This window comes from Ranitomeya variabilis, chromosome 5 (genome assembly GCF_051348905.1).
Source record: "Ranitomeya variabilis isolate aRanVar5 chromosome 5, aRanVar5.hap1, whole genome shotgun sequence".
Lineage (NCBI taxonomy): Eukaryota > Metazoa > Chordata > Amphibia > Anura > Dendrobatidae > Ranitomeya > Ranitomeya variabilis.
The window spans coordinates 403719629-403744411 of NC_135236.1; positions in this window are offsets into that span (position 1 = coordinate 403719629).

Genomic DNA, 24783 nt, shown 5'->3' on the forward strand with positions numbered 1-24783 from the left:
GCACCGCTGCATTTAGCAGGGCTCCTGCCTGTAATATTAGTTAACCCCTTCAGATGGATTACATCGTGGGACGAGACGGTTCACCAGAAGGTATGTATCTTGTGCGTTTATTATTTTTCCAAGCGAGGGTGTTCCTGATGGATTGAGAGAACAATAAATTATTACAACAACCGCTGTGTTTATTTCATTAAAATACTTTTAAATCATGTGTGTGTGTGTTTTTTAACCCTTTCCAACAATTGGATTAATAATGGATAGGTGTCATAATTGACGCCTCTCCATTATTAATCTGGCTTAATGTCACCTTCCAATAGCAAGGTGGCATTAACCCTTCATTACCCCATATCCCACCGCTACAGGGAGTGGGAAGAGAGTGGCCAAGTGCCAGAATAGGCGCATCTTCCAGATGTGCCTTTTCTGGGGTGGCTGGGGGCAGATGTTTTTAGCCACGGGGGGGCCAATAACCATGGACCCTCTCTAGGCTATTAATATCTGCCCTCAGTCACTGGCTTTACCATTCTGGCGGAGAAAATTGCGCGGGAGCCCACTCCAATTTTTTCCGCCATTTAACCCTTTATTTCAGCAGCTACAGCGCTGAAATTTTGCACATACACACTACTAACATTAGTAGTGTGGAATATGCAAAAAAAAAGGGGATATGAGATGGTTTACTGTATGTAAACCATGTCTCATATCCTGTCGGGTTTGTGCAGGAGAAATGAAAAGCCGGCAATTGAATTACCGACTTTTCACTAACACCGCTGCGTATTTCTCGCAAGTCACACTGCAGGTCCGTGTGGAATCCGTATTTTTCTCGCCCCCATAGACTTTCATTAGCGATTTTTTTGCGCAATACGCTGACAAACGCAGCATGCTGCGATTTTGTACGGCCGTAGAAAGCCGTATAATACTGAACCGTAATATACGGCTAATAGGAGCAGCCCCATTGAGAATAATTGTGCCGTATGTAATGCGAGTTTTACGGACGTAGTTTCTGCGCTCTTACGTCCGTAAAACTCGCCAGTGTGACGCCGGCCTTATAGTTCGGCGGTATGATTAAAAAGCTATTTTTTTGCTCCATTTTTCTTTTTTTACGGTGTGCACTGAAGGAGTTAACTAGTGTGGCAATTTTAAAGGTCGGGTTGTTCTGTACCAAGTGATACAAAATATGTGTACTTTTTTGTTTTTACATAAATATTAGTGATGAGCGCGTATACTCGTTGCTCGGCTGTCTAGTAGCCACAAATTATGCAGCTGCGGCGTCGAAAACTAAATCTCCGAGCACTCACAAATACTCAGAAATCACCCGAGCAACGAGTATACTCGCTCACCACTAAGAAATATATGTATTTATTGGTTTAATAATTTTTCTTATTTTTTTAATTTATTTTGCAATTTTTTAGTTTTAGTTTGAAAACACTTTTTTTCTTTTAGTTTTTTTACTTGGTCCCTGTATGGGACTTCAACCGTAGCTGGCAGACCCAGAGGTCATCACATGACCTACGTCTGCCGTGACAAAGCTCGGGTCCCCCGTGATGTAATCACAACTCATCATGGGGGGCGTCAGAGAGGTGAGTAAAGCAGTGGTCTCCCTTCGCTATCTTCTAAATGCTGAGATAGCGACATCTAGAAAATAGCAAAGGATTAACATCATAGGGACCTGATCCAATAAGGGACCTGATCCAATAAGGTCCCAAAGATCTCACCTGTCAGAGCTATCGCTCTGCACCAGAATCACAGCTCTTGTAGGACCCTCGGGGTCCTGAACACTGCGAGGCCACTGACAATAGAGAAAAATCAGCACTGTGCAAAGCCCAGCAAGCGCCAACGTTTATCTACAGTGAACCGTAAGGAACCAGTTAAGGGACTTGCGTTGTCTATTATCTGATAATACATACTGAAATTTCACAGTATTGCAGTGGATAGTGAACATCTCAATGTCCTATGGAGATGTCCCATAGGCTGAGCTTCACAGGAGGACCGATATAACGTAGACATACATCTGCTGGAAATGGTAGAGAAATGACCATTTGGAATTGAACACAGAAACCAAATAGAAAAAGACAAACTGTTTAGTCATATATATGCACATAAATGTCAAGGTATTAAAGAACCTTTATTGAATACATGGTTGGAATCTGTGGCACTGAAGAAAACAGGTGCATACTAGTGTTGAGCGATACCTTCCGATATTCGAAAGTATCGGTATCGGATTGGATCAGCCGATACCGGCAAAATATCGGATCTCGCCGATACCGATACCCGATACCAATACAAGTCAATGGGACACAAATATCGGAAGGTATCCTGGATGGTTCCCAGGGTCTGAAGGAGAGGAAACTCTCCTTCAGGCCCTGGGATCCATATTCATGTAAAAAATAAAGAATAAAAATAAAAAAAATGGATATACTCACCCTCGGACGGCTCCTGACTGTCACCGCTGCAAGCGTCTGCCTCCGTTCCTAAGAATGCAGAGTGAAGGACCTTCGATGACGTCTCGGCTTGTGATTGGTCGCATGACCGCTCATGTGACCGCTCACGCGACCAATCACAAGCCGCGACGTCATCGCAGGTCCTACACTCACTGCATTCTTGGGAACGGAGGCTGCCGGTTACACCGCTAAGGTCCAGGGTCCGCCGGAGGGGTGAGTATATCCATATTTTTTATTTTTATTCTTTATTTTTTACATGAATATGGATCCCAGGGCCTGAAGGAGAGTCTCCTCTCCTCCAGACCCTGGTAACCACACACGGGGAACTTCCGATTCCGATTTCCGATATCACAAAAATATCGGAACTCAGTGTCGGAATTCCGATACAGCAAATATCGGCCGATACCCGATATTTGCAGTATCGGAATGCTCAACACTAGTGCATACACCTCACATAAAAAAATACAATAAATGTACACATAAAAAGAGGTAAAATTAAGTAAAAATAGATGTAACTAGACCAAATAGGTACATACACAAATATACCCAGCTGCATAAGTTTGTATATACAGTTGTGTGAAAAAGTGTTTGCCCCGTTCCTGATTTCCCATTCTTTTGCAAATTTGTCACACTTAAATGTTTCAGATCACCAAAAAAAATATTAGACAAAGATAACACAAGTAAACACAAAATGCAGTTTTTAAATGAAGGTCTTTATTATTAAGGGGAAAATAAATCCAAACATACAGGGCCCTGTGTGAAAAAGTGTTTGCATCCTAAACTTAATAACTAGTTGGAGCACCCTTAGCAGCAACAACTGCAATTAAGCATTTGTGTTAACTGGCAATGTGTCTTTTATACAGTGTCATGCAAAAGTATTCAGCCCCCTGGAACTTCGATTTTGGTTTCATCTGACCAGAGCACCTTCTTTCACATGTTTGGTGTGTCTCCCAGTTGGCTTGTTGCAAACTTTAAACAACACTTTTTCTGGATATCTTTGAGAAATGGCTTTCTTCTTGCCACTTTTTCATAAAGGCCAGATTTGTGCAGTGTATGACTGATTGTTGTCCTATGGGCAGACCGTCCCACCTCAGCTGTAGATCTCTGCAGTTCATCCAGAGTGATCATGGGCCTCTTGGCTGCATCTCTGATCAGTCTTCTCCTTGTTTAAGATGAAAGTTTAGAGGGACTTCTGGAGTGAGTTTGCTGCACTGAAAGTAAAGGGGCCGAATAATATTGCATGCCCCACTTTTCAATTTTTGAATTTCTACAAAAATGTAAAATAACCAATAAATTTCTTTCAACTTCACAATTGTGCTCCACTTGTTGTTGATTCTTCACCAAAAATTTACATTTGGTATCTTTATATTTGAAGCATGATATGTGGGAAAAGGTTGAAAAGTTCCAGGGGGCCGAATACATTCGCAAGGCACTGTAACACTTTGGCAGAATATTGACCCACTCATCTTTGCAGAATTGTATTAACTCGGTTGAGGGTTTATGAGCATTAAAGGGAATGTGTCACCTCATTTTTCTGCTATAAACTGCGGCCACCGCTATCAGGCGCTTATCTACAGCATTTTGTAATGCTGTGGATAAGCCCCTGATGTAACCTGAAAGATAAGAAAAACAAGTTAGATTAGACTCACCTGTGGGGGGCGGTCCAGACCAGTGGGCGTCGCAGGTCCAGGACCAGCGCCTCCCATCTTCATGCGATGATGTCCTCTTCCTTGCTTCTGTCACGGCTCCTGCGCAGGCGTAATTCTGTGCCCAGTTGAGGGCAGAGCAAACTACTGCAGTACTTCACACAAAGAAAAAAGTATCACTCCCAGAGATGCACACCACGTATAAGAATAAGAGACATGATACTGGAAAAGCACAAGATTTTATTGAAACACTAAATCAAACATAATTAAAAACAGCAAACAAAAAGCCCTGTCCATAGCAAACAATGCAAGGTACAATGATACGTACAAACAACAGTAAAGCTATAACATGCAATGCTATAAACCTGCCTATACCCTAGATAAGAGTAGGAGCAATATATGATTCAACTGAGAACACTAAACTGGCCAGGGAATGTAAATCCTACACCATCCTATATATGACAATGGGCATATGCCCCACCAGGCACCTAAACAAGTACAATAACCTGCGTGGCTCATGGGACACTGATAAGCATGTAATCCAGACAAACTGGGCTGTAAGGGAAATCCCAAAAGGACATGCTAGCAATAGAAAAAGTGCAGAGACCGCCCAGCAAAGTGCCAAAAAAAATGCTGGGACAGAAGTTACCCAAAGCAAGATGGTGGCCAGGAAGAAGTCCGTGGGTGAACCGGCAAGTAAGCAGGACTAGGGCCAATGCAGCCCCACGCGTATCGCCCTCTCAAGTAGGGCTTCGTCAGGGGAAGTGTTGGTGTGTATCACAAACCTTGTTTAAATACCAGCCGTATAATAAGAAAATACGGCACACCTGTGACTCAGGTGCCCCAAGGAGACAGAGGAGGAACCGATGAAACGCCCAGCAGGGCGGGGACCAGACAGGGCTTACCTGTTGTCCTATCAGATTCTATTTATTGGTATCCTCTAATCTGCATTACGCACTTTATACTTATTGTGCGTTTATTATACTGGATGTACAAGATAGGATATAGGCAAAGAGCTTACATCTGCGAGCTTCGCTTGCTCTACTTATGGAATGTAGGGGTTTCCGGCTCATGGGTCAGTCATATATGGCATCTTTTCCTTTTTATATCTAACTTATATGAATAATAAAAAATATAAAACTGTGCCCTGGTTTATGGTATACCGGTTTTCGACAGATTGGCATTTTTTTGCCTTTTTCATCATCCTAGTCCAATAGGCTTTTTCCAGCCAGGGGATTTCCCGTTTCCAACTGTGGGAGTGGCCTTGGCCTACAAATATGCATTCCGTTAGTTTCTCCTTTTATGTGGGTTTGCAGGCTATCAGTCCAAGCCTGGCCTCCTTGGAGCCATTCCCTAGTCCTCACTTATAATAGCTCATGTGGCAATATATGTATACATTTCTTGATATTTATCTAATAAAGATTGTTTGCAGAATTATTTCATACTCGTTGCATATATTCTTACTGTGCGATTATATGTGGCTCGGGTGTGCGTGATATACCTCTGTTCTTTTATATATGTGCAGGGCCCTGTTTGGGGCTGTGTGCTTGTATGCCTGCTGCTTATTGGATAGATGTGTTCTGTGAGTGGCCTCCGGGGGTCCAGTGTGTAGTGGGTACGCTTCTGTATGGCCACCTTATACCTCTGGCACGTTTATTATTACGTTTGTTATTTATTATTATTGTTCAGTTATTATGCTGATCGTAGGACTGTTTGCCTGCTGTTTTACATATACATATAAATGTATATATATATATATATATATATATATATATATATATATATATATATATATATACAGATAGGTCCACATATATTTGGACAGAGACAAAATGTTTCTAATTTTGATTATAGACATTACCACAATGAATTTTAACAAAACAATTCAGATGCAGTTGAAGTTCAAACTTTCAGCTTTCATTTGAGCGTATCCACATTAAAATTGGATGAAGGGTTTAGGAGTTTCAGCTCCTAAACATGTGCCACCCTGTTTTTAAAGGGACCAAAAGTAATTGGACAGATTCAATAATTTTAAATAAAATGTTCATTTTTAGTACTTGGTTGAAAACCCTTTGTTGGCAATGACTGCCTGAAGTCTTGAACTCATGGACATCACCAGACGCTGTGCTTCCTCCTTTTTGATGCTCTCCCAGGCCTTCACTGTGGTGGTTTTCAGTTGCTGTTTATTTGTGGGCCTTTCTGTCTGAAGTTTAGTCTTTAACAAGTGAAATGCATGCTCAATTGGGTTGAGATCAGGTGACTGACTTGGCCATTCAAGAATATTCCACTTCTTTGCTGTAATAAACTACTGGGTTGCTTTGGCTTTATGTTTTGGGTCATTATCCATCTGTAGTATGAAACGACGACCAATCAGTTTTGCTGCATTTGGCTGGATCTGAGCACACAGTATGTCTCTGAATACCTCAGAATTCATTCGGCTGCTTCTGTCCTGTGTCACATCATCAATAAACACTAGTGACCCAGTGCCACTGGCAGCCACGCATGCACAAGCCATCACACTGCCTCCGCCGTGTTTTACAGATGATGTGGTATGCTTTGGATCATGAGCTGTACCATGCCTTCGCCATACTTTTCTCTTTCCATCATTCTAGTAGAAGTTGATCTTGGTTTCATCTGTCCAAAGAATGTTCTTCCAGAACTGTGCTGGCTTTTTTAGATGTTTTTTAGCAAAGTCCAGTCTAGCCTTTTTATTCTTGATGCTAATGAGTGGCTTGCACCGTGCAGTGAACCCTCTGTATTTACTTTCATGCAGTCTTCTCTTTATGGTAGATTTGGATATTGATACGCCGACCTCCTGGAGAGTGTTGTTTACTTGGTTGGCTGCTGTGAAGGGGTTTCTCTTCACCATGGAGATTATTCTGCAATCATCCACCACTGTTGTCTTCCGTGGGCGCCCAGGTCTTTTTGCATTGATGAGTTCACCAGTGCTTTCTTTCTTTCTCAGGATGTACCAAACTGTAGATTTTGCCACTGCTAACATTGTAGCAATTTCTCAGATGGGTTTTTTCTGTTTTCACAGCTTAAGGATGGCTTGTTTCACCTGCATGGATAGCTCCTTTGACCGCATGTTTACTTCACAGCAAAACCTTCCAAATTCAAGCACCACACCTCAAATCAACTCCAGGCCTTTTATCTGCTTAATTGAGAATGACATAACGAAGGGATTGCCCACACCTGTCCATGAAATAGCCTTGGAGTCAATTATCCAATTACTTTTGGTCCCGTTAAAAACAGGGTGGCACATGTTAAGGAGCTGAAACTCCTAAACCCTTCATCCAATTTTAATGTGGATACCCTCAAATGAAAGCTGAAAGTCTGAACTTCAACTGCATCTGAATTGCTTTGTTTAAAATTCATTGTGGTAATGTCTATAATCAAAAATAGAAAAATGTTGTCTCTGTCCAAATATATATGGACCTAACTGTATGTATATTTGTATGCCCCAAGTCTTTTAACCGCTACATTCCGGCGCCTCTGCATGTTGCCTTGGGACTGATCACCCCCTGGCTGTGCATTCTTTAGTAGGTTACTTTCTGTCTCTGCACTTTATTATCATTATCATTAACTGGACTGCAGTGGTAACGTCCCCATTCAATGCCTTTGTTAGGCCACCTTCATGCCAGGACACTTTTTTTTTTTTCTCAGCAAGTGCTTCACAGCTGATGTTCTGGTGCTTTTGCACCTATCTAGGTTTACTCTTGCTGGTATGCTTTGTGGCCTGTCTTGTTCACACTGAGAGTGGCTCCCCTGTCTGGTCCCCGCCCTGCTGGGCGTTTCATCGGTTCCTCCTCTGTCTCCTTGGGGCACCTGAGTCACAGGTGTGCCATATTTTCTTATTATCCGGCTGGTATTTAAACAAGGTTTGTGATACACACCAACACTTCCCCTGACGAAGCCCTACTTGAGAGGGCGATACGCGTGGGGCTGCATTGGCCCTAATCCTGCTTACTTGCCGGTTCACCCACGGACTTCTTCCTGGCCACCATCTTGCTTTGGGTAACTTCTGTCCCAGCATTTTTTTGGCACTTTGCTGGGCGGTCTCTGCACTTTTTCTATTGCTAGCATGTCCTTTTGGGATTTCCCTTACAGCCCAGTTTATCTGGATTACATGCTTATCAGTGTCCCATGAGCCACCCAGGTTATTGTACTTGTTTAGGTGCCTGGTGGGGCATATGCCCATTGTCATATATAGGATGGTGTAGGATTTACATTCCCTGGCCAGTTTAGGGTTCTCAGTTGAATCATATATTGCTCCTACTCTATCTAGGGTATAGGCAGATTTATAGCATTGCATGTTATAGCTTTACTGTTGTTTGTACGTATCATTGTACCTTGCATTGTTTGCTATGGACAGGGCTTTTTGTTTGCTGTTTTTAATTATGTTTTATGTAGTGTTTCAATAAAATCTTGTGCTTTTCCAGTATCATGTCTCTTATTCTTATACGTGGTGTGCATCTCTGGGAGTGATACTTTTTTTCTTTGTGTGTACTACTAGTGATTCATCACTCACTTGCACCCCGTATTGTATTTTTATATTGTGGATATAATGTGCTCATATTGGTGTGGTGCGCCTTGGTTTTTTGCTTATTCATTAAGCACTGCAGTACTTTACGCTGCCCTCAACAGGGCAAATCAGTATGCCTGAGCAGGAGCCACAACAGAAGCAAGGAGGATGGCGACATCGTATGAAGATGGGAGGCGCCGGACCCGGACGCCGCGACTGCACCAGACCGCCCCCCCAGGTGAGTATAATCTAACTTGTTTTTCTTTAACAGACTTTTTAAAGTCATGCCACAGCATCTCATACAGATTAAGGTTAAGACTTTGACTAGATCACTCGAAAGTCTTAGTTTTGTTTTTCTTAAGCCATTAATATGTGGACTTCCTGGTGTGTGTTTTGATCATTGTCCTGCTGCATAATCCAAGTGTGCTTCAACTTGAGGTCACAAACAGATGGCCGGACATTCTCCTGCAAGATTTTTTTGTGGAATTCATGGAAAAAAAATTATCTGAATGTGGTATCGCTGTAATTGTACTGACTGGAAGAATAAAGCAGTTTTATCAATTTTTCCACACATGGAAGCAAACCCTGATTTGCTGTTTTTTGCTCATTCTGCCTCACAAAAATCTGAATAGAAAATGATCTAAACTTATTTTGTGACCATAAGCATAAAAACTTCAACTTGTCAGCTAAAATGTAAAGAGATTATAGCTGTCTAAATATGGAGATGCAAAAACTTTTTTTTGTCTAAAAAGCATTTGTTAGTGTGTGCCAACAGCCAAACATAAAAAAATATATAAATCTGGTATCTCAGTAATCGCACCGACCCAAAGACTAAAGTCACCCTATCACGTATACTGCACAAGGAATGGCGAAAAAAATTCTTCACCTGCTGTTGATTTCTTCATACTGCCTCCCAAAGATCACAGTAAGGCTTGGTTCACATTTACTCTGCACACAATGTACGGGCCATACCATGTACTGGTCCGCAATGTACTGAGCTCTACAACTGAAGATTTGCAAATTTTCACTCTGCAACATCCAGTGCTGCTTTCTTCTTCTGGAAAACACCCATGGAGTGAAAATTATCACTGCACCTGCAGATAAATTCCCAGATGGATGTAATATCCAAAATGTGATCACTTGAAGGGGATTCTGCTCCTCTGGCACTTAGGGGCTGTCCAAATGGAGTCAGCAAACTATTCTGCGATAATTTGTTCTCCTAGAATCAAATAGCTCTCTATCACTTCCACGTCTTGCCGTGTGGTTAAGCAGTACTGTACAGCTACATATGGAGTATGTTGCCACGTTCAGCAGAAATTGTGTGACACATTTTGGTGCCATTTTTATCCATTTTCCCTTGTGAAAATGTAAAATCTGGGGCTAACATTTTTTTGTGGTAAAAATGTAATTATTTTTTCTTCCCCGCCCAATTGTATAAAATTGTGTGACACATATGTGGTGTCAATATGATCACTGCACCCGTAAATTAGCAGTAGTTTGTAAAATAGGGTCATTTATGAGGGGTTCTGCTGTTCTAGGACCACAGGGGCTCTGTCAACGTGATATAACACCCTCAAATCATTTTAGCTAAATGTGCACTACAATATGGCGCTTCTTACCTTCTGAGCTTTGAACTGTGCCTCAAAAGCAGTTTTCAACCATATATGAGGTATTGATGTACTCAGGAGAAATTGCGTGACAAATTGTACTGTTTATTTTTTCCTATTACCTATTTTGAAAATTGCAAACTTGGGGTCAAAGCAACATTTTAGTGGAAAAAATAGTAATATTTAATTTACTTAGCCCAATGTCATACAAGTTTGTGAATCGTCTGAGGGATAAAAATACTTCTCCACTAGATGAATTCCTTAAGAGGTGTAGTTTCCAAAATGGCATCACTTGTGAGGTTTCTGCTGTTTTGGCATGTCAGGGGCTCTTCAAATGTCACATGGTGTCCACAACCTACTCCAGCCAAAATAGTGCTCCTTCCCTTCTGAGCCATGCAGTGTGCTAAAGCAACAGTTTTCCACCACATCAGCGTACTCAGGAAAGATTGCACATCTTGAATTTTGGCATCAATTTTCTCCTCTTACCTTTGTGAAAAAATATGGGGCTAAAATAACAATTTTGTGGGAAAAATGTGTTTTTCAAGGTGCTCACTATACATCTAGATAAATTCTTTGAGGGATTTAGTTTGCAAAATAGGGTCCCTTGTGCACCTCAGGGGCTCTCCAAATGTGACATGGCATCCTCTATCGATTCCAGCCAATTTTGCATTCCAAAAGTCAAATGGAGTTTCTTCCCTCCTGCGCCCAGACAGTAGTTTTCCACTACATATAGGGTATTGGAATACTCACAAGAAATTGCACAACAAATTTCGTGATCCATTTTTTCTTCCTACCCTTGTGAAAATAGAAATGTGTGGCTAAACAACAAACTCAACAAAAAATTCTGTGCAGCCCTTGTGGGTTCAATGTGCTCATCACCCTTATAAATAAATTCTTTAATTGGTCTAGTTTTCAAAGTGGCATCGCTTGTGGGGGATTTCTAGTATTTAGACACATCAGGGGCTCTCTAGCATGACACGGCGTCCACTATAGGTTCCAGCGAATTTTGCATTCCAAATGTCAAATGGAGCCATGCGCCCTGCCGTTCTCCAAAAGAGTAGGTTTTTACTACGTATGGGGTTTCAGCATTCACAGAAAAAAATGTACAACCAATTTTTGGGTGCATATTCTCCTGTTACCCTTGTGAAGATATTTTTTGTGTTTCGACATTGCTTTAGTTCCAGTGAAGTTTCATAAACTTCTTGAATGCGGCTTTGAGCAATTTTAAGGGTGCAGCTTTTAAAATGATGTCACTTTTTGGTATTTTCTGTCATATACAGGTGCATCTCACAAATTAGAATATCATCAAAAAGTTAATTTATTTCAGTTCTTCAATACAAAAAGTAAAACTCATATTATATAGAGTCAATACAAACAGAGTGATGTATTTCAAGTGTTTATTTCTGTTAATGTTGATGATTACAGCTTACAGCCAATGAAAACCCAAAAGTCATTATCTCAGTAAATTAGAATACTTTACAAAACAGGCCTCTCTCATTTTTTTAAGTGGGAGAACTTGCACAATTGGTGGCTGACTAAATACTTTTTTCCCCACTGTATAATGGAAACACTTGCACTGCATTTTTCACCCACTTCTAGTTTTAGCTTATAAATACTGATATAAAATACTGACCATACTGAATGCGTGACCGTGGACTGACTGAACGTCATAAGCTCTCAGCATATACAGTATTGCCAATGTCACAGTGTCAACAGGGTGCAGACTGACTGACTGCTTTCCAAGGTATTGTGTTTTTTTACTTTCATTTATGTTTTTTAATGCTACTAGCTTTTTTTTAAATCATGGGCAACCTTTTTCAATAAATGCCACATATAGTACTCACATAGAAATAAATGTAGAATATATGTTTAGTTATAAATATATTGATTAATATGGCTATCTATTTTTTTAGGTTATAGAGTGAAACATGCACATACATATTATATATACAGATGCATAGATATACAGTACAGACCAAAAGTTTGGACACACCTCATTTAAAGATTTTTCTGTATTTTCATGACTATGAAAATTGTATATTTACACTGAAGGCATCAAAACTATGAACTAACACATGTGGAATTATATACTTAACAAACATTTGTGAAACAACTGAAATTATCTTATATTCTAGGTTCTTCTAAGTAGCCACCTTTTGCTTTGATGACTGCTTTGCACACTCTTGGCATTCTCTTGATGAGCTTCAAGAGGTAGTCACCGGGAATGGTCTTCCAACAATCTTGAAAGAGTTCCCAGAGATGCTTAGCACTTGTTGGTCCTTTTACCTTCACTCTGCGGTCCAGCTCACCCCAAACCATCTTGATTGGGTTCAGGTCTGGTGACTGTGGAGGCCAGGTCATCTGGCGTAGCACCCCATAACTCTCCTTTTTGGTCAAATAGCCCTTACACAGCCTGGAGGTGTGTTTGGGATCATTGTCCTGTTGAAAAATAAATGATGGTCCAACTAAACGCAAACTGGATGGAATAGCATGCCGCTGCAAGATGCTGAGGTAGCCATGCTGGTTCAGTATGCCTTCAATTTTGAATAAATCCCCAACAGTGTCACCAGTAGTGTTGAGCGATACTTTCCGATATCGGAAAGTATCGGTATCGGAAAGTATCGGCCGATACCGTCACAGTATCGGAATCCAATCCGATACCGATACCCGATCCCAATGCAAGTCAATGGGACGAAAATATCGGAATTAAAATAAACCCTTTCTTTCCTTGTAGGTTAATTCTACATGAAGGAAAACAACTAAGAATAATGTAGGATGTATTGGGGGAGGTGGCGGAGACATTAAAGGCACAGGGGTTTATCCCAATCAAATAGAATAGCAGTATTTTTAATTTTTTTATGACGTTCGGCGTTAGAAAGAATTTGACTATGTTAATTTTTTATTTATTTTGTCAGATATTGATGTTTCACTACTTCCACGCCCTTCACCCTATTTTTTACTTCTCCCACACTTTCTTCTTCATTATCCTCATCATCAGCTTCTGTGACATCAACTTCTTCACCTTATTCATCTTCTTCTTTTCTACGTATATATATATTTTTTTTTTTACATTGTTCATATTCTTTTTATTTAACTATTATCTTTTTTATATTCAACTTCTTCATCATATTCTTATTTGTGACAGGCATTCCCGTAGTTGTTATCTATAAAAGTTTGAAGATTACACCTTCCGTTCTGCCTGTCACAAAACAGTTACATTTGTCCGCGTTCAGTTTGGCCTGCAGCATCAGGCTTTATCCAGGGGCACCACGAGGAGGAACGGACTCACCCCCATACACTGCTTAGTCTTCTTCTGCTTATAATTTAGATAATATCTTTTGCTCTGATATTTAGTCTTATGCTTAATGTTCTTCTGCTCTTTGTTCTGCAGCCTCTTGTTCTTCTGCTTCTCGGTCTTCCAGGTTGTCGTCGTCATCTCCAGGGTCGTCATCTCCAGGGTCGTCGTCATCGGGGTCGTCGTCATCGGGGTCGTCGTCATCGGGGTCGTCTTCAGGGTCATCGTCTCCAGGGTCGTCGTCATCTCGGTGGTTGTCGTCTCTGGTGTCGTCATCATCTTAGGGGTGGTCTTCCGGGTCATCGTCTTTCGGGTCTTGAACTTGGAAATGTAGCAGAAGGTACAAGAAGGCTGAGAAAATGCCGAGAACCAGCTGACGGTACTGGAACCCGGATGGGTAGCCGAAGGTCCAAGAGCCAATGGAACTACCGAGGACCAGCTGACGTTACTGGAACCCGGTTACTAAGCAGGAGGTACCCATGCCTGAAAGCACTACCAAGGACCACCTGACGTTGGTGGAACTCGGATACCCAGAGGGAGGCACCTAAGCCAAAGGCTCTGCCCGGAACCAGCTGACGGTACTGGAACCAGGATGGGGAGCAGAAGGTACAAGAGCAAAAGACACTGCCGAGAACCAGCTGACGGTACTGGAACCCGGATGGGGACCTATTCAAGCTTGTCTTCCTAGGGCCCCAACTGGCGGTGTGTTAGAGCCCAGGGACAGCAGGAGGAGGAGCAGGGGGAGGGGAGTGTAGGCCGAAGCCTGCACTGGCGGCAGCTTTGGGTGTGTTGTGTCTGCGTGGCTTTTGCAGGACACGTTGCCGGCTACACAGCAGGGGAACAGCTGGCGGTGCTGGACCCCACTGACACATTGGCGAGGTGTTTGGCTCTGTGCAGCCAGCACTTCCGGACAGCAACTAGCGTTGTTGGAGCCCGGGCTCTGCAGGTGGAGCAGAGTGTAGGCCGAAGCCTAATTGAACCGATTTCAAAAGTCACCTTTAACCCCCCCTCAGGGGTTACAAAGTAGAAGAGCCACAGCTTATGCAGCAGCAGTGCTGCGCAAGTCAAAGGTTGCTCTTGTAATTTTTCTCCTTGCACACGCTGAATGGAACACGTATAACATTTAGCCCTTTATACAGTCAAACTGTGTAATGGAGGCGAGAGTTCCCTTTGTAATGAGACGCAGCACAGGTGTCAAGAATCCCACCTTGGTGCTGGGTGCAGCCTCCCGAGCGTTGTTATTTGCTGTACAGGAGTCTGCGCTGTCGTGTTATCCCCTGGCCTAGCGCCGTTAGCGCTGCCCATCTTCTGGCATCATGTAATGTCGGCCGGTGCGGTTCGCGATGCCCATGAATCCCAGCCCCGGAGTGTCTTAACATTGTTAAAACACTGCGGGGCTGGGATTCAGGGCCTGGCGCAGCACATATGTTCGCCTCTCACACTCGGGTCCTTACACCCGCTTCAGACTGTGCGGCGTCATCTGATCCCTTATCGCATGCCACGGCCATGAAGCCGCACAGTCCGAAGAAGGCGGAAGGAGAGGAGGGACAGGCGAACTGATGCACTGATCCTGCCCATGAATCACACCCTCGCAGTCCCAATAAATAAGACACCGAGGGGCGTTGTGTGGGTCAGGGCGGCCGCAGAGGCGCAGCCAGCCAAACAATGATGCCAGAAGACGGGCAGCGCTACCAAGGGGGTTGCAGCGTGTCATTACAAAGGAAAGTCACACCACCGGGACGGTTAAATGGTCACACAGAGGACACATTTCAGACGTGTTTTCAGTTCCACATGTGCGAGGAGAATACGTTTCTGAGCCACCTTGCACACATGCAGCATTACCGCTGTACAAGGTGGCTGGATAACGTAAAAACGCCTGGGGGAGGGGGGACAGTTTCCCTTCAATTTCAGTTCTTGTGTCTGCGTGGCTTTTGCAGGACACGTTGCCGGCTGCACAGCAGGGGAACAGCTGGCGGTGCTGGACCCCACTGACACATTGGCTGGTGTTTTTCTCTGTGCAGCTAGCACATCTGGGCCCCAACTGGCGGTGTGTTAGAGCCCAGGGACAGCAGGAGGAGGAGCAGGAGGAGGAGGAGCAGGGGGAGGGGAGTGTAGGCCGAAGCCTGCACAGGCGGCAGCTTTGGGTGTGTTGTGTCTGCGTGGCTTTTGCAGGACACGTTGCCGGCTACACAGCAGGGGAACAGCTGGCGGTGCTGGACCCCACTGACACATTGGCGAGGTGTTTGGCTCTGTGCAGCCAGCACTTCCGGACAGCAACTAGCGTTGTTGGAGCCCGGGCTCTGCAGGTGGAGCAGAGTGTAGGCCGAAGCCTAATTGAACCGATTTCAAAAGTCACCTTTAACCCCCCCTCAGGGGTTACAAAGTAGAAGAGCCACAGCTTATGCAGCAGCAGTGCTGCGCAAGTCAAAGGTTGCTCTTGTAATTTTTCTCCTTGCACACGCTGAATGGAACACGTATAACATTTAGCCCTTTATACAGTCAAACTGTGTAATGGAGGCGAGAGTTCCCTTTGTAATGAGACGCAGCACAGGTGTCAAGAATCCCACCTTGGTGCTGGGTGCAGCCTCCCGAGCGTTGTTATTTGCTGTACAGGAGTCTGCGCTGTCGTGTTATCCCCTGGCCTAGCGCCGTTAGCGCTGCCCATCTTCTGGCATCATGTAATGTCGGCCGGTGCGGTTCGCGATGCCCATGAATCCCAGCCCCGCAGTGTCTTAACATTGTTAAAACACTGCGGGGCTGGGATTCAGGGCCTGGCGCAGCACATATGTTCGCCTCTCACACTCGGGTCCTTACACCCGCTTCAGACTGTGCGGCGTCATCTGATCCCTTATCGCATGCCACGGCCATGAAGCCGCACAGTCCGAAGAAGGCGGAAGGAGAGGAGGGACAGGCGAACTGATGCACTGATCCTGCCCATGAATCACACCCTCGCAGTCCCAATAAATAAGACACCGAGGGGCGTTGTGTGGGTCAGGGCGGCCGCAGAGGCGCAGCCAGCCAAACAATGATGCCAGAAGACGGGCAGCGCTACCAAGGGGGTTGCAGCGTGTCATTACAAAGGAAAGTCACACCACCGGGACGGTTAAATGGTCACACAGAGGACACATTTCAGACGTGTTTTCAGTTCCACATGTGCGAGGAGAATACGTTTCTGAGCCACCTTGCACACATGCAGCATTACCGCTGTACAAGGTGGCTGGATAACGTAAAAACGCCTGGGGGAGGGGGGACAGGTTCCCTTCAATTTCAGTTCTTGTGTCTGCGTGGCTTTTGCAGGACACGTTGCCGGCTGCACAGCAGGGGAACAGCTGGCGGTGCTGGACCCCACTGACACATTGGCTGGTGTTTTTCTCTGTGCAGCTAGCACATCTGGGCCCCAACTGGCGGTGTGTTAGAGCCCAGGGACAGCAGGAGGAGGAGCAGGAGGAGGAGGAGCAGGGGGAGGGGAGTGTAGGCCGAAGCCTGCACAGGCGGCAGCTTTGGGTGTGTTGTGTCTGCGTGGCTTTTGCAGGACACGTTGCCGGCTACACAGCAGGGGAACAGCTGGCGGTGCTGGACCCCACTGACACATTGGCGAGGTGTTTGGCTCTGTGCAGCCAGCACTTCCGGACAGCAACTAGCGTTGTTGGAGCCCGGGCTCTGCAGGTGGAGCAGAGTGTAGGCCGAAGCCTAATTGAACCGATTTCAAGTCACCTTTAACCCCCCCTCAGGGGTTACAAAGTAGAAGAGCCACAGCTTATGCAGCAGCAGTGCTGCGCAAGTCAAAGGTTGCTCTTGTAATTTTTCTCCTTGCACACGCTGAATGGAACACGTATAACATTTAGCCCTTTATACAGTCAAACTGTGTAATGGAGGCGAGAGTTCCCTTTGTAATGAGACGCAGCACAGGTGTCAAGAATCCCACCTTGGTGCTGGGTGCAGCCTCCCGAGCGTTGTTATTTGCTGTACAGGAGTCTGCGCTGTCGTGTTATCCCCTGGCCTAGCGCCGTTAGCGCTGCCCATCTTCTGGCATCATGTAATGTCGGCCGGTGCGGTTCGCGATGCCCATGAATCCCAGCCCCGCAGTGTCTTAACATTGTTAAAACACTGCGGGGCTGGGATTCAGGGCCTGGCGCAGCACATATGTTCGCCTCTCACACTCGGGTCCTTACACCCGCTTCAGACTGTGCGGCGTCATCTGATCCCTTATCGCATGCCACGGCCATGAAGCCGCACAGTCCGAAGAAGGCGGAAGGAGAGGAGGGACAGGCGAACTGATGCACTGATCCTGCCCATGAATCACACCCTCGCAGTCCCAATAAATAAGACACCGAGGGGCGTTGTGTGGGTCAGGGCGGCCGCAGAGGCGCAGCCAGCCAAACAATGATGCCAGAAGACGGGCAGCGCTACCAAGGGGGTTGCAGCGTGTCATTACAAAGGAAAGTCACACCACCGGGACGGTTAAATGGTCACACAGAGGACACATTTCAGACGTGTTTTCAGTTCCACATGTGCGAGGAGAATACGTTTCTGAGCCACCTTGCACACATGCAGCATTACCGCTGTACAAGGTGGCTGGATAACGTAAAAACGCCTGGGGGAGGGGGGACAGGTTCCCTTCAATTTCAGTTCTTGTGTCTGCGTGGCTTTTGCAGGACACGTTGCCGGCTGCACAGCAGGGGAACAGCTGGCGGTGCTGGACCCCACTGACACATTGGCTGGTGTTTTTCTCTGTGCAGCTAGCACATCTGGGCCCCAACTGGCGGTGTGTTAGAGCCCAGGGACAGCAGGAGGAGGAGCAGGAGGAGGAGGAGCAGGAGGAGGGGAGTGTAGGCCGAAGCCTGCACAGGCGGCAGCTTTGGGTGTGTTGTGTCTGCGTGGCTTTTGCAGGACACGTTGCCGGCTACACAGCAGGGGAACAGCTGGCGGTGCTGGACCCCACTGACACATTGGCGAGGTGTTTGGCTCTGTGCAGCCAGCACTTCCGGACAGCAACTAGCGTTGTTGGAGCCCGGGCTCTGCAGGTGGAGCAGAGTGTAGGCCGAAGCCTAATTGAACCGATTTCAAAAGTCACCTTTAACCCCCCCTCAGGGGTTACAAAGTAGAAGAGCCACAGCTTATGCAGCAGCAGTGCTGCGCAAGTCAAAGGTTGCTCTTGTAATTTTTCTCCTTGCACACGCTGAATGGAACACGTATAACATTTAGCCCTTTATACAGTCAAACTGTGTAATGGAGGCGAGAGTTCCCTTTGTAATGAGACGCAGCACAGGTGTCAAGAATCCCACCTTGGTGCTGGGTGCAGCCTCCCGAGCGTTGTTATTTGCTGTACAGGAGTCTGCGCTGTCGTGTTATCCCCTGGCCAAGCGCCGTTAGCGCTGCCCATCTTCTGGCATCATGTAATGTCGGCCGGTGCGGTTCGCGATGCCCATGAATCCCAGCCCCGCAGTGTCTTAACATTGTTAAAACACTGCGGGGCTGGGATTCAGGGCCTGGCGCAGCACATATGTTCGCCTCTCACACTCGGGTCCTTACACCCGCTTCAGACTGTGCGGCGTCATCTGATCCCTTATCGCATGCCACGGCCATGAAGCCGCACAGTCCGAAGAAGGCGGAAGGAGAGGAGGGACAGGCGAACTGATGCACTGATCCTGCCCATGAATCACACCCTCGCAGTCCCAATAAATAAGACACCGAGGGGCGTTGTGTGGGTCAGGGCGGCCGCAGAGGCGCAGCCAGCCAAACAATGATGCCAGAAGACGGGCAGCGTTACCAAGGAGCTTGTTGCGTGTGTCAATACAAAGTCAAATCACACCTGAGGGACGTTTTAATGGTCACAGAGGACACATTTTAGACGTGTTCACTTCAACATGGGCAAGGAGAATAAGTTTCTGAGCCACCTTGAACACATGCAGCATTACTGCTGTTCAAGGTAGCTGTAAAACATAGAAACACCTGGGGGAGGGGGGACAGGTTCCCTTCAATTTCAGTTCTTGTGTCTGCGTGGCGGTCGCAGGACACGTTGCCGGCTACACAGCAGGGGAACAGCTGGCGGTGCTGAACCCCACTGACACATTGGCTGGTGTTTTTCTCTGTGCAGCTAGCACATCTGGGCAAAAACTGGCGGTGTTAGAGCCCAGGGTCAGCAGGAGGAGCAGGGGGAGCGGAGTGTAGGCCGAAGCCTGCACTCGAGCAAGTTGAAAGGAAACCTTTAACCCCCCCCCCCCAGGCGTTTGCAGCTGAAAGAGCCATTGTGTACAGCACTAATGCTGGAAAAGGTAAACTTAGCTCTTTTAATTATGGTCCTTGTACATGCGGAACCTAACATTTATGAAATGTGTCTCCTCACAGCGTTAAACCGTCCGGTAGGTGGAACTTTCCTTTGTCGTGTGACGCAGCACAGCCATCATTTTTACCCCCTTGGCGCCGTGCGCCGCCTCCTCAGCGTTGTTTGAATCTGTCCCGGAGCCTGCGCTGTTAGGTTAGCCCTTGGCCATGCACACATGTTGCGCTGCCCGTCTTCTGACCTCATTTGGTGTCAGGCTGGCTGCGCCTGTGCGGGTGCGCTGGCCGAGATCCCGCCTCGCAGTGTCGTCTAATGTAATCCCACCGCGGGCCTGTGATCCGTGCCCGTGCGCAGTGCATATCCTCTCCTCTCACTCCCCTCCCTACGGCTTTTTCAGACTGTGCGGTGTCACGGCCGTGGCATGCTATTAGGGACCAGCTGACATCGCACAGTCTGAAGAAGCCGTAGGGAGGGGAGTGAGAGGAGAGGATATGCACTGCGCACGGGCACGGATCACAGGCCCGCGGTGGGATTACATTAGACGACACTGCGAGGCGGGATCTCGGCCAGCGCACCCGCACAGGCGCAGCCAGCCTGACACCAAATGAGGTCAGAAGACGGGCAGCGCAACATGTGTGCATGGCCAAGGGCTAACCTAACAGCGCAGGCTCCGGGACAGATTCAAACAACGCTGAGGAGGGGGCGCACGGCGCCAAGGGGGTAAAAATGATGGCTGTGCTGCGTCACACGACAAAGGAAAGTTCCACCTACCGGACGGTTTAACGCTGTGTGGGGACACATTTCATAAGTGTTTGGTTCAGCATGTGCAAGGAGCATCACGAAAAGAGGCACTTTTTCCCTTTGCATCATTACTGCTGCACAAGGTGGCTCCTTCAGTAACAAACGCCTGGGGGGGGGGGGGGGTCAGGTTCCCTTACATTTAACTTGTTGTGCCTGCGTGGCGGTCGCAGTACACGTTGCCGTATACACAGCAGGGGAACAGCTGGCGGTGCTGAACCCCACTAACACATTGGCGAGGTGTTTGGCTCTGTGCGTACAGCACTTCTGGACAGCAACTAGCGGTGTTGGAGCCCAGGGACAGGTGGAGGAGGAGGAGGTTGGAGGAGGTTGGAGGGATTGCCACACACACAGCAGGGGAACAGCTGACGTTACTGAACCCCAATAACAGAGGAGGGACTGTTGACTGTGCGTACAGCACTTCTGGACGGCAACTGGCGGTGTTGGAGCCCAGGGACAGGTGGAGGAGGAGGAGGTTGGAGGAGGTTGGAGGAGGTAGGAGTGATTGCCACACACACAGCAGGGGAACAGCTGACGTTACTGAACCCCAATAACAGAGGAGGGACTGTTGACTGTGCGTACAGCACTTCTGGACGGCAACTGGCGGTGTTGGAGCCCAGGGACAGGTGGAGGAGGAGGAGGTTGGAGGAGGTAGGAGTGATTGCCACACACACAGCAGGGGAACAGCTGACGTTACTGAACCCCAATAACAGAGGAGGGACTGTTGACTGTGCGTACAGCACTTCTGGACGGCAACTGGCGGTGTTGGAGCCCAGGGACAGGTGGAGGAGGAGGAGGTTGGAGGAGGTAGGAGTGATTGCCACACACACAGCAGGGGAACAGCTGACGTTACTGAACCCCAATAACAGAGGAGGGACTGTTGACTGTGCGTACAGCACTTCTGGACGGCAACTGGCGGTGTTGGAGCCCAGGGACAGGTGGAGGAGGAGGAGGTTGGAGGAGGTTGGAGGAGGTAGGAGGGATTGCCACACACACAGCAGGGGAACAGCTGACGTTACTGAACCCCAATAACAGAGGAGAGACTGTTGACTGTGCGTACAGCACTTCTGGACGGCAACTGGCGGTGTTGGAGCCCAGGGACAGGTGGAGGAGGAGGAGGTTGGAGGAGGTTGGAGGAGGTAGGAGGGATTGCCACACACACAGCAGGGGAACAGCTGACGTTACTGAACCCCAATAAAAGAGGAGGGACTGTTGACTGTGCGTACAGCACTTCTGGACGGCAACTGGCGGTGTTGGAGCCCAGGGACAGGTGGAGGAGGAGGAGGTTGGAGGAGGTAGGAGGGATTGCCACACACACAGCAGGGGAACAGCTGACGTTACTGAACCCCAATAACAGAGGAGGGACTGTTGACTGTGCGTACAGCACTTCTGGACGGCAACTGGCGGTGTTGGAGCCCAGGGACAGGTGGAGGAGGAGGAGGTTGGAGGAGGTTGGAGGAGGTAGGAGGGATTGCCACACACACAGCAGGGGAACAGCTGACGTTACTGAACCCCAATAACAGAGGAGAGACTGTTGACTGTGCGTACAGCACTTCTGGACGGCAACTGGCGGTGTTGGAGCCCAGGGACAGGTGGAGGAGGAGGAGGTTGGAGGAGGTTGGAGGAGGTAGGAGGGATTGCCACACACACAGCAGGGGAACAGCTGACGTTACTGAACCCCAATAACAGAGGAGGGACTGTTGACTGTGCGTACAGCACTTCTGGATGGCAACTGGCGGTGTTGGAGCCCAGGGACAGGTGGAGGAGGAGGAGGTTGGAGGAGGTAGGAGTGATTGCCACACACACAGCAGGGGAACAGCTGACGTTACTGAACCCCAATAACAGAGGAGGGACTGTTGACTGTGCGTACAGCACTTCTGGACGGCAACTGGCGGTGTTGGAGCCCAGGGACAGGTGGAGGAGGAGGAGGTTGGAGGAGGTAGGAGTGATTGCCACACACACAGCAGGGGAACAGCTGACGTTACTGAACCCCAATAACAGAGGAGGGACTGTTGACTGTGCGTACAGCACTTCTGGACGGCAACTGGCGGTGTTGGAGCCCAGGGACAGGTGGAGGAGGAGGAGGTTGGAGGAGGTAGGAGGGATTGCCACACACACAGCAGGGGAACAGCTGACGTTACTGAACCCCAATAACTGAGGAGGGACTGTTGACTGTGCGTACAGCACTTCTGGACGGCAACTGGCGGTGTTGGAGCCCAGGGACAGGTGGAGGAGGAGGAGGTTGGAGGAGGTAGGAGTGATTGCCACACACACAGCAGGGGAACAGCTGACGTTACTGAACCCCAATAACAGAGGAGGGACTGTTGACTGTGCGTACAGCACTTCTGGACGGCAACTGGCGGTGTTGGAGCCCAGGGACAGGTGGAGGAGGAGGAGGTTGGAGGAGGTAGGAGGGATTGCCACACACACAGCAGGGGAACAGCTGACGTTACTGAACCCCAATAACAGAGGAGGGACTGTTGACTGTGCGTACAGCACTTCTGGACGGCAACTGGCGGTGTTGGAGCCCAGGGACAGGTGGAGGAGGAGGAGGTTGGAGGAGGTAGGAGGGATTGCCACACACACAGCAGGGGAACAGCTGACGTTACTGAACCCCAATAACAGAGGAGGGACTGTTGACTGTGCGTACAGCACTTCTGGACGGCAACTGGCGGTGTTGGAGCCCAGGGACAGGTGGAGGAGGAGGAGGTTGGAGGAGGTTGGAGGAGGTAGGAGGGATTGCCACACACACAGCAGGGGAACAGCTGACGTTACTGAACCCCAATAACAGAGGAGGGACTGTTGACTGTGCGTACAGCACTTCTGGACGGCAACTGGCGGTGTTGGAGCCCAGGGACAGGTGGAGGAGGAGGAGGTTGGAGGAGGTTGGAGGAGGTAGGAGTGATTGCCACACACACAGCAGGGGAACAGCTGACGTTACTGAACCCCAATAACAGAGGAGGGACTGTTGACTGTGCGTACAGCACTTCTGGACGGCAACTGGCGGTGTTGGAGCCCAGGGACAGGTGGAGGAGGAGGAGGTTGGAGGAGGTAGGAGGGATTGCCACACACACAGCAGGGGAACAGCTGACGTTACTGAACCCCAATAACAGAGGAGGGACTGTTGACTGTGCGTACAGCACTTCTGGACGGCAACTGGCGGTGTTGGAGCCCAGGGACAGGTGGAGGAGGAGGAGGTTGGAGGAGGTTGGAGGAGGTAGGAGGGATTGCCACACACACAGCAGGGGAACAGCTGACGTTACTGAACCCCAATAACAGAGGAGAGACTGTTGACTGTGCGTACAGCACTTCTGGACGGCAACTGGCGGTGTTGGAGCCCAGGGACAGGTGGAGGAGGAGGAGGTTGGAGGAGGTTGGAGGAGGTAGGAGGGATTGCCACACACACAGCAGGGGAACAGCTGACGTTACTGAACCCCAATAACAGAGGAGGGACTGTTGACTGTGCGTACAGCACTTCTGGACGGCAACTGGCGGTGTTGGAGCCCAGGGACAGGTGGAGGAGGAGGAGGTTGGAGGAGGTAGGAGTGATTGCCACACACACAGCAGGGGAACAGCTGACGTTACTGAACCCCAATAACAGAGGAGGGACTGTTGACTGTGCGTACAGCACTTCTGGACGGCAACTGGCGGTGTTGGAGCCCAGGGACAGGTGGAGGAGGAGGAGGTTGGAGGAGGTAGGAGTGATTGCCACACACACAGCAGGGGAACAGCTGACGTTACTGAACCCCAATAACAGAGGAGGGACTGTTGACTGTGCGTACAGCACTTCTGGACGGCAACTGGCGGTGTTGGAGCCCAGGGACAGGTGGAGGAGGAGGAGGTTGGAGGAGGTAGGAGGGATTGCCACACACACAGCAGGGGAACAGCTGACGTTACTGAACCCCAATAACAGAGGAGGGACTGTTGACTGTGCGTACAGCACTTCTGGACGGCAACTGGCGGTGTTGGAGCCCAGGGACAGGTGGAGGAGGAGGAGGTTGGAGGAGGTAGGAGTGATTGCCACACACACAGCAGGGGAACAGCTGACGTTACTGAACCCCAATAACAGAGGAGAGACTGTTGACTGTGCGTACAGCACTTCTGGACGGCAACTGGCGGTGTTGGAGCCCAGGGACAGGTGGAGGAGGAGGAGGTTGGAGGAGGTAGGAGGGATTGCCACACACACAGCAGGGGAAC